General features: G+C 36.9%; 2 long non-coding RNA genes across 2 annotated transcripts; both read right to left on the bottom strand.

Annotated features, from left to right (window-relative positions):
- Positions 1–5,407: 5,407 nt before the first annotated feature.
- Positions 5,408–7,330, bottom strand: LOC308091490. Its single transcript, XR_013933724.1, has 3 exons — positions 7,274–7,330; positions 7,019–7,104; positions 5,408–5,570 (listed from the first exon to the last, which is right to left on the bottom strand). It is a non-coding gene; the product is annotated as an uncharacterized lncRNA (long non-coding RNA).
- A 277-nt stretch (positions 7,331–7,607) lies between these two features.
- Positions 7,608–9,532, bottom strand: LOC308091488. Its single transcript, XR_013933723.1, has 4 exons — positions 9,426–9,532; positions 8,769–8,799; positions 7,948–8,010; positions 7,608–7,724 (listed from the first exon to the last, which is right to left on the bottom strand). It is a non-coding gene; the product is annotated as an uncharacterized lncRNA (long non-coding RNA).
- Between the last annotated feature and the right edge of the window lie 358 nt (positions 9,533–9,890).

The following is a 9,890-nucleotide window of genomic DNA, read 5'->3' as shown; positions in this document are numbered from 1 at the left end:
GATAGATAGATAGATAGATAGAGATAGATATAGAGAGATAGATAGAGAGATAGATAGAGAGATAGATAGATAGATAGATAGATAGATAGATAGAAACGGAATAGATTGAAGAGATAAGGATAATTCCTTTAACAGGTCCGTTCATGAAAGTCCTTGCGGTCTTGTTTCCAATGAGGGCCTGTGAGCAATTAGGGGTTAAGAGTCTTGCTCAGGGACAAATTTCATTTGCTGGCCTGGCCTGGAATCGTACCTGAGGCAACTAGGGCCTCTGGTACCACAGATACCACCAGTAGGAGAGCATTGGATGACCAGGGTGAGTTTGCTCAATGATGAAGCATTTATTGTCTGTTGTTGTAATCATGATAATGGGCTTTTTAATTGTTTGTTCTACTGATTTACAAAGTGATGTTTGTAATTGCTAGGTAGTGTTATGCATTACATGGTTTGGATGGTTCATCAAAGTTGCCCACTCCTGTACTATAGTGACTATTATTATTTTATTGCCATTTGCTTTGCTATCCAGACAAGGATTGAGAGCATCAAGCAGCAGAAAGAGCCTGTTGCAGAATCCATGCTGAGAACCCAGTTCAAGTTGGAAATCTATGGGGATCAGAAATACAAGAAATTCAAGAAGGTTCATCATACATCACACCTATCCATACTCCTCACTGAGCAGTACTATAATCACCCAAATCACAGCTTGCGACATAACAATGAAAATACAATGCAGTCTTTGCAATAAATACAATGACAACTTCCAACTCAACAAGACCAACAGATGACCCTCATGCAACATAGTACAAAAAGAACCACAAATTACAAAATGATTGTCTTCTGCCTCATTGCTTTGTTTAATCTGTCTTCTTCATAATGTTGTTTATTTTGTAGTTACATATTGTTTGTGAAATGACGTTTGTTATATTTTAATTGTAATATTTTTGTAATCAATAAAATCAATGATTATTGAACAAACATGTTTTCATTCTTTAAAATGTTATATAAATATAAAATGCTACACTTTATATGTTGGCAGAAGAACATACCACATAGTTGTACAATGTATCAACAATTCCTACAGAATGAATACACCTACATAAGAAAAGATCCGTCACCACAGCCCAGGTTCAATTCCCAGTCAGGAATCTATCTTATTTTCTATGAATTCAGTACAAAAGACCTTTCTTGGATTTAAAATCCTCTTAGCAGGCCTTATATTGAACTGTACTTTCCTGTTTTGACAAACTGCTTGTAAAGTATTCAATCAATATATGGCATAGCATTCTAAGCCTTATTTGACTATAGTAATGAGAAAGCACAGCTACTAAAGAAAATGGGGGGAAAAAACATCAAATCAAATTGAGACTGTAAAGTTGACTTGCGCTCGAGTCCAAAAACAGTTAGAAATGCTCTTGTGGTTTTTAATTTCCCACTTCTCCTCCACCAAAGTCAGTGTAGCTTTATACAGTGCAGACGTATTTGAATAACAAAAATAATACAAAGCATATTGTAAGTGTACTCAGTGTTACTGTGAATCTGGGCGAGTTTGTGTGGGGCAGAAACACTCACGGAGTGTGTGCAATCTTTTTACATTAATTAATTGTACGCGCGTGCGTGTCGTGTGTGTCAGGGAACTGGGGGGGAATTGTTATAGTATACCCTCCAAAACAATCTAGAACACACCACTGGGCCCCTGGCAACTCTGACTGGGCTCTTAGCTCTCTGCCCGCCTGAGCATAACTGAAGCTCTGAATCTGCAGTCTCCTTTTTATAGGAGAGGATCCTACCACAGCAGAGGAAGCAATTAACCTTCAAAAATAGCTTATCTACCAGCTGACATATATCATGAATAACCCAACACATAAATAGATATTGTACTTTCAGACTGAACACCATTTCGTGTTTGAATTCATTTCTGAATACCATAGAATACTTTGCCATAAACATTGTGAAACACCCCTCGTCCTCTACAGTACATGGCACCTTCCACTGGGACCTCCCCTACTTAATCTACATGGTTTGGTCAATGCTCTGTTTGGCAGTTCAACCCACAGTGTCAGTACTGCAGAGGAGTTACAGGTGACAAATAATGGGCAACTCCTTTTAACACTTTACACAATAAATTGAATGTTTTATCCCTGTAAAGTTTGTGTGTATTACTTGTGAATTTGTGAATGCATTCAACAGTATTGACATTATAGTATTGACATTTGGTTAGGACCTATCTGCCACACTTCCAATAGTTAAGATAACTCGGTGTCAAACTCTGCAAGATCATTTAGTGGAGAACATTTCACCCTTTGCTTTTCAGTTTGAACAGTGTTATGTGGTGGTCTAGGAGGAAGGCATGGTAACATATACCCAAATTACATACTTGACAGACAGAGGTTGAGGTGAACTGAAAAGTTATTTATTAACAAGCTACGGTGAACAAAAATAAATAGAAAGCCAAGTAACAATACAGGGAGGGTCTGGTGGTGCCAAAACAAACACAGAAAACATTTGGGAAGAAATTGAATTAGCTACAGGGTTTGGCACTATATGTATACAACAACCAGGTGTTTTCTGATGCAGAATGCCTTTAACAGCTAGGAGAAGGTGGAAAACTTCACATTCAAGAGAAAACTGGAAAATACGGTCATGGATTCAACTCTGTTTACCATTTGACTGATTGCCCTTCAATTATGACTGGGGACAAAGTTCTTTGCCTTTTTTTTTAAACACTTTTTTATTGGGGATAATTCAAGTCTAGTATGTCAAAAGTCATTGCATACAAAGTCATTGCATATGAAGTCACTCCCATTTTTGTATTTTCTACACATCACAAGATGAACCAAAACACAACATGCAAACCCCCCCAAACAGAAAACAAATAAACAGAAATATAAATAAATATATAAATATAATATATATAATATATTATATAATAATTATATATAATAAATATAGCTAGCAGTGGACAGGGTTACGGTGTAGTTTGTAAGACAAAGATTGAGAGCATCAAGTGGCGGAAAGAGGCTGTTGCAGAATCCATGCTGAGAACCCAGTTCAAGATGGAAATCCACGGGGATCAGAAAAACAAGAAATTCAAGAAGGTTCATCATACATCACACATATCCATACTCCTCACTGAAACAAATAAACAGAAATATAAATATAATATATATAATATATTATATAATATATTATATAATAATATATAGCTAGCAGTGGACAGGGTTGCAGTGTAGTTTGTAAGACAAAGATTGAGAGCATCAAGTGGCGGAAAGAGGCTGTTGCAGAATCCATGCTGAGAACCCAGTTCAAGATGGAAATCCACAGGGATCAGAAAAACAAGAAATTCAAGAAGGTTCATCATACATCACACATATCCATACTCCTCACTGAAACAAATAAACAGAAATATAAATAAATATATATATATAATATATAATAATAATATATAATAAATATAGCCAGCAGTGGACAGGGTTGCAGTGTAGTTTGTAAGACAAAGATTGAGAGCATAAAGCGGCAGAAAGAGGCTGTTGCAGAATCCATGCTGAGAACCCAGTTCAAGATGGAAATCCACGGGGATCAGAAAAACAAGAAATTCAAGAAGGTTCATCATACATCACACATATCCATACTCCTCACTGAAACAAATAAACAGAAATATAAATATATATAATATAATATATTATATAATAATAATAATATATAATAAATATAGCTAGCAGTGGACAGGGTTGCAGTGTAGTTTGTAAGACAAAGATTGAGAGCATCAAGCGGCGGAAAGAGGCTGTTGCAGAATCCATGCTGAGAACCCAGTTCAAGATGGAAATCCACGGGGATCAGAAAAACAAGAAATTCAAGAAGGTTCATCATACATCACACATATCCATACTCCTCACTGAGCAGTACTATAATCACCCAAATCACAGCTTGTGACATAACAAATACAATGCAGTCTTTGCAATAAATACAATGACAACTTCCAACTCAACAAGACCAACAGATGCCTCTCATGCAACATAGTACCAAAAAAATATATATAATTACAAAATGATTGTCTTCTGCCTCATCGCTTTCTTTAATCTGTCTTGCCTGGGTTCATCAACTACAGGAGCTTGAGACCATGGTGCAGGAGCAAATCAAACTTCTGGAGGAACCTGCTGTCCAGAAGCTCAGGGACATCGCAGGTAATGTGATGTGTTTGGTGTCATAATTTAGTCACAATAGCTTTTCATAATCTTCAGTTTGTTCACTATGTTTTCTATTTGCTTTCTAGATTTTGTGAAGAAAGCGTTGATTGAGGTTGAAAAAAAACATCTCTCAGAGAAGAACAATGAAGAAAGATGTTCTTTTCAAAAGCATCTACTGTATGCATGGCACTGCAATCTGATAAACCAACACCATGCAAAGCCATTTATGATATCAGTATTTCAGCCAGTGACAAAAGGAGCAGTAAATGGATTATTGCAGAGCAGTTTGGTTCCTTCAAAAGCAGCATTGGAAAAGAAAAGAGACATTCAGAGATTATACCTCAAGCAGCACTAGGTGCATGTGTGCATTCTAAGCCAGTCAGAACGGGACACTTAGACGGAGGAGTCTTTTGTTCACTTCCTCTGCCTGGCCAAACTGGACTTCCAAAACATGTCAATGGAAACTTTGAGGTTGATTCCTCCAGGAGGGACCCTTGGAAAGCAGATGGCCAAAGTCTGAAAACTATTTAGAATGAGTCTTTAAAACAGGACGTCATAGATCTGTTGTATGCAGATTTGATTGACTATGGTAGCATTTCTAATATGAAAGTCTGTTCCATGACTGATGAGTATTTATCAATAGTACTTGATAGTTCTTACTTGTGTTTTTTTTTCCAACTGTCTCAAAAGAGCCCAGGATTGCTATGGTATAAGAGGTGTATTGATCAATACATGAGAAAGTGCTGGATGTCATTCCATTATTGCAGCATTCAAAATGTAAAATTGGATATCAGTCTATTACAGAGTTCACTTTTGGCTGTTGTACTGTCACAAAGACAGAACTGACTGATGCACCTCACCACAGACACCAAAGCACTCAATGTCATGGTCAACTCCTACAGTCAACTTCTATCAACCACAGTCAATTTTCTAAGAGTCAACCTGAGAACAGACAAAGAACCATTCAACATCACATACATTGCAAACCTTTACACCCTTTGCTTTTCAGTTTGAACAGCAAGAGCAACTGACTGTCCAAATTAAATCTTCTATTTCACTGTTCAATGACATATTTTCCTTCTTCTATAACACTCACACACATGAAATACAAAGGCAAAAATAAATACTGACACAAAAAGTTTAAAAAAATAGTTATTTTGTGTTATAAAAGGTATGCATACACTAAATTATATAAAAGTATGACATATTTCCAGTGCGTGGTCCTATCATTTTATATCTGAGGCGTAATGGATCCACTTAAAGTGCAAATGACATCTTCTTCCCTCCTCCTTGAATAACATTTTTTGAAATAATTGTGTATTGGCTTTACCAATGGATAGCTCTGCTCAATAACTGTTTTTCTTTGCTTGAAAGAAGACAACTCTGCACCTGCAGATGTGGCAGTAAAGAGAATGTTAGAGTCCATGACTGCGCTGACAACTTCATCCAGGGTAATATCTGTAATAGTGTGACCATATTGCTGCAAAATCTCATTAACAGCCTTCTTGACCAATGGCTTGGACAAAGAGAACATGCCATTTAAGTGGTCCACTATTTCTTGGGTAGCTGTGTTTGAGACATTGTTAAAAAAAAGAAATAATGTCAAAACATCTGAACTTTTTGTTCCATGTTTGCTTGTTGTTTTTGTATGTAGGTGTATGCTGAGTTCCAGTGAATTACAAACCAGAACCAGCTCAACACATTCTATGCTGAACTTGATTGCCACATGCCATGTTTTAGGTTAAATATTTAGGCAGAAAGCATACCATTTCAGTTTTGGCTGATGAACAGGTCAAGATATTATTTGTATACATGATATAACAAATTAGCTGTCTTTACGTCTGTAACATTATTATTGTATTAACTTTTATCTTTCACAAACAATTAATTTAATGATCAGAATTCTAGCTTCACATTTGCACTTTTTATAGAATGTCATATCAGAAGACAGAGCCTTGCAGCATATAGAAAAGTTATACCCTTCCAGATAAGAGTCATATCCTGGCGGACACAGTTGTCTTCAAGGCAAGAGTGCACACTTCCCTAATGGCAATCGTTTCGGTCAGGTTAGGCATCTGTGCTTTCAGAGCTTGGAACTTTCAGGATTGACATAGGCTGCTTCAAGGCTCTTTCAAGACATAGGAGCTCTGACTGGAAGGGTGTAACTATTCTTTATGCTTCAAGGCTCTGTCTTCTGATATGAGATTCTTAAAAAGTACACATGTGAAGCTAGAATTATGGGTATTGAATTCATTGTTTGTAAAACATGAAAGTTTATGCAATAATAATAATGTTAAAATCGTAAAGACAGCTAATTTGGATCATTTCACTTATCAATAATATATTTTACCTGTTAATCATGGACTTTGAACATTTCAGCCAAAACTGAAATGGGATGCTTTCTGCCTAAAAATGGCCCTCAAATGTAGAGTGTGGTGATCAATCTCAGCATAGAGTGTGTTGGGCTGGTTGTGGTTTGTGATCCACTGGAACTCAGCATACACCTACATAAGAATAAACAAATAAACAAGCAAATATAGAACTAAAAGTTGAGATATTTGGTGGATTTCTCTTTTTTGGAAATAACTTTTAAACCATTGGAAAGCCTGTTTGACTTTTAAATTATGTCCCATTTATAAGGAACATACATTTGTGGAGTGAACAGTACTATAGCAATATGCAGAACTGGATTTCATGTTCACAATCTACTTCATCTGCAATTGTTTATGTGCTAAGAAAGACTTTAAGCAATTATTGAAGCTATCTTACTGATATTTGGAGTTACATCATGGCAAGGTAACTATACAACTATATGTATGTATGAAAGAAATACTTACATTTAATTTGACAGTAGTGACAGGTTGTTGGGTGAGAGACAAACCAGGCCCTTCAAACAGGTTGAGATGGTGGCACGTACAAAAAGCTGCAAAGATGATAATTCAAAATGGTTGCAAAATACTTTAGTTAAGAGTTCATCAATGTTAGTTCATCAATGTGTCTGCATTGTGTTCTATGGATTGGCAAATGCACTATGTATATCATTTAATCTATATATGAGAATAGGGACATGTAAAACCAAAGGAGAAACTTACTTTTACTTTGATGGTGCTGAAAGCAGGTCAAGAATCCAGGTGGCACGTCTCCCACCTACAAAGACAATAATTAATTTCAATGTAGTTGCATTGTGTTCTATAGATCAGTAAATACATTATTTATACTATTATTTCGTTACTCTGCTGCGCCCTCTACAGATCCAGTCAATGGAATTTTTCTATTCAGAAGATCTGTAGGGGGCGCAGTGGAGTAACTAAAAAATGTTTTCCTTCTGGTGGATTATTTTACCACACACACACACACACACACACACACACACAAAGTCCTTGCTCCATTTCATCTTGGAGTAAGGCTAAGATTCTCTGTTTGGTGGGGGTACTTACTCATCTCACTTACAAACTCACCATTTATATCACTGCAAAACTCAAATAAAATTGTACCTTGTGGTTGTGGAGTCCTGGCACTGCTTTGGCATACGCTTATGATACACTGTTGAGGAGAAAACAAAGTAAATTACATGTCATAATTACACCATTACTATTGTGCTCACAGCTATAGCAAATCAAATTCTACATTGTGTAGTCCTGACTCTTGCTTGGACTGGACTGAAGCCACAATTCACTGTTAGGGGTGGAAGACAATGAAATTACATATTCAACATAATGTTTTCAATGTCATCTCCAAATATCTCCAGTTTGCCATCTACACATACCTTGTCATCTCTGTGTCCTCAGTCCATTCAGGGCAGCTTGAGCAAGCAGTGTATTGCTGTGATCTGTTTGAAAACAATGACATTATTAATTTCACAGCTTGTCTCAGCCCCATATAGCAGTACTGACTCCACTGTAAATGGATCCACAACAGCACTGTTCCTCTGTAGCCTGGCCAAAACAAAATCTAAGTGGCTTCTGCAATGAATATATAAACGAATTAATTAATTCTAAGATTGTGAGTATCAATAGCAGAGGTTATGTAATCTAGAGCAGTGTTTATCAACCCTGGCAAATGGCCCAATTTTGGTCCGTGAGTATTGCTGAGGTGTGCCGCGCTGTTTGAAGAAAGTGTGAACCCAGCCCCTTGGCGATCATCCGTCAATCGATACGACCATCATCCGTTTCACACACAGCCACGCCCATTCAGTGTAGCAACCATCACCCATAGGAATGCAAATATGTTGTCCTACCTGGTACTGTATAGGAGGCACAGGGTACATGCTTTGGCACTCATTATTACCACAAGATGATGAGAGCTCCAGCTCTATATATATATATATATATATATATATATATATATATATATATATACATACACACACACAACATGTTTGTTTTAAACAGCTTTGTGGTGTTTACAGCCTATTGCTAGTAAGACCTGGTGTTGAGGTGTGGATAGGGGCTGTCAACGTGGTATTCTGTGGGCAGTGTGTATAGTTTAAAAACAATCTGTAGATTTTAGTTGTATAACTATCTAAACATTGGCACAACATCCACCACAGGACATGATAGCGTAGTTACATAATATAGCCAAACTCACATCTTTCCATCACCCTTTGCAATTTGTGTTCCTGAAACAAGATTGCCAAAAAAAGACAGTTTTATGGCCTAATATATCACATGTAGTCCTCACAAGAGGTGATAGCATTAACATTGGATATTACCATTAGTGACAGAAGTAGTCTACACATTCTCTGAAATTAATTTGTTGTTTTTGGTCACTTTAAACAGAAGAGCTCTATAAATACATGGACAGTCACTTTATTCCAATTAAAAATAGTTAAGAGTAAATAAACTAAATATTAGGCCTACATTTCACAACATCTTCAATATGTTGGTACATGTTAGCCTGCACATTGTTAAAGAACAATAATTTATTACACTGTACCATATTCAACAAGGTTCACTCCAATTGGAACAAAATAAAAGATTATACACAATTTATGTTCCGTGGTTTTACTCTTTGCAGTAAAGTAGTGGATCTACAAGCTCACATCCGTGATGCAGATGCAGATGCAAAGCGTTGAGCTTGTAAATCGACGTTCTTCACGGACTGCTAAAGTTAGCTGCTGGCTTTAGTTAGCTGCAACTAGCAGCTTAGCTAGCTAGCTGCAGCAGATAGCAGCTTCCTTTAGTAGTTATAAGCTTGCAAGCGGCTTAAGAAACGTTTTAAAATCAATAAACAAAGAACACTCACCTCTATAGTCGTATTGCCATTTAAATAATGAAACTTCATGGTGATGAAAATCGTGATAACTCGCATAAAATGTATCTAGTTTGTTTGTCGTCCGCGGCCGTGCTAGATGTTATGTTGTTATGCTTGCAACGAACCGGAACCACTAATGTTGCCATGTCTCGTGAGAAAATCAAAAGCCCAACCTCCGAAACCAATCTGCATTTTAACGTTGCTGTGAAACCAGTGTTGCCAAGTCTCGTGAGAGAAATAAGCAAACCGAACTACAAAGACAATCTGTGGTTTACTGTGGAAAGTCTGGTGACGAGAGGTTAGCGGTTTACTGCTTGGCTTTCACTCGTTCCTTAGTATTTTATATTATTACTGCAAACTGCCGTTTTTTTATATTTATGCATAGTATATACTATGATGACCTCAAAGGTTACTGGCTACCCTAGCTAAATCATTAGAGCATGCCCTTGATTACAT

The sequence above is a fragment of the Gymnoscopelus braueri genome (assembly GCF_963280865.1).
Source record: "Gymnoscopelus braueri genome assembly, chromosome: 9".
Taxonomy (NCBI): domain Eukaryota; kingdom Metazoa; phylum Chordata; class Actinopteri; order Myctophiformes; family Myctophidae; genus Gymnoscopelus; species Gymnoscopelus braueri.
This window is presented reverse-complemented; position numbering and strand designations above follow the sequence as displayed.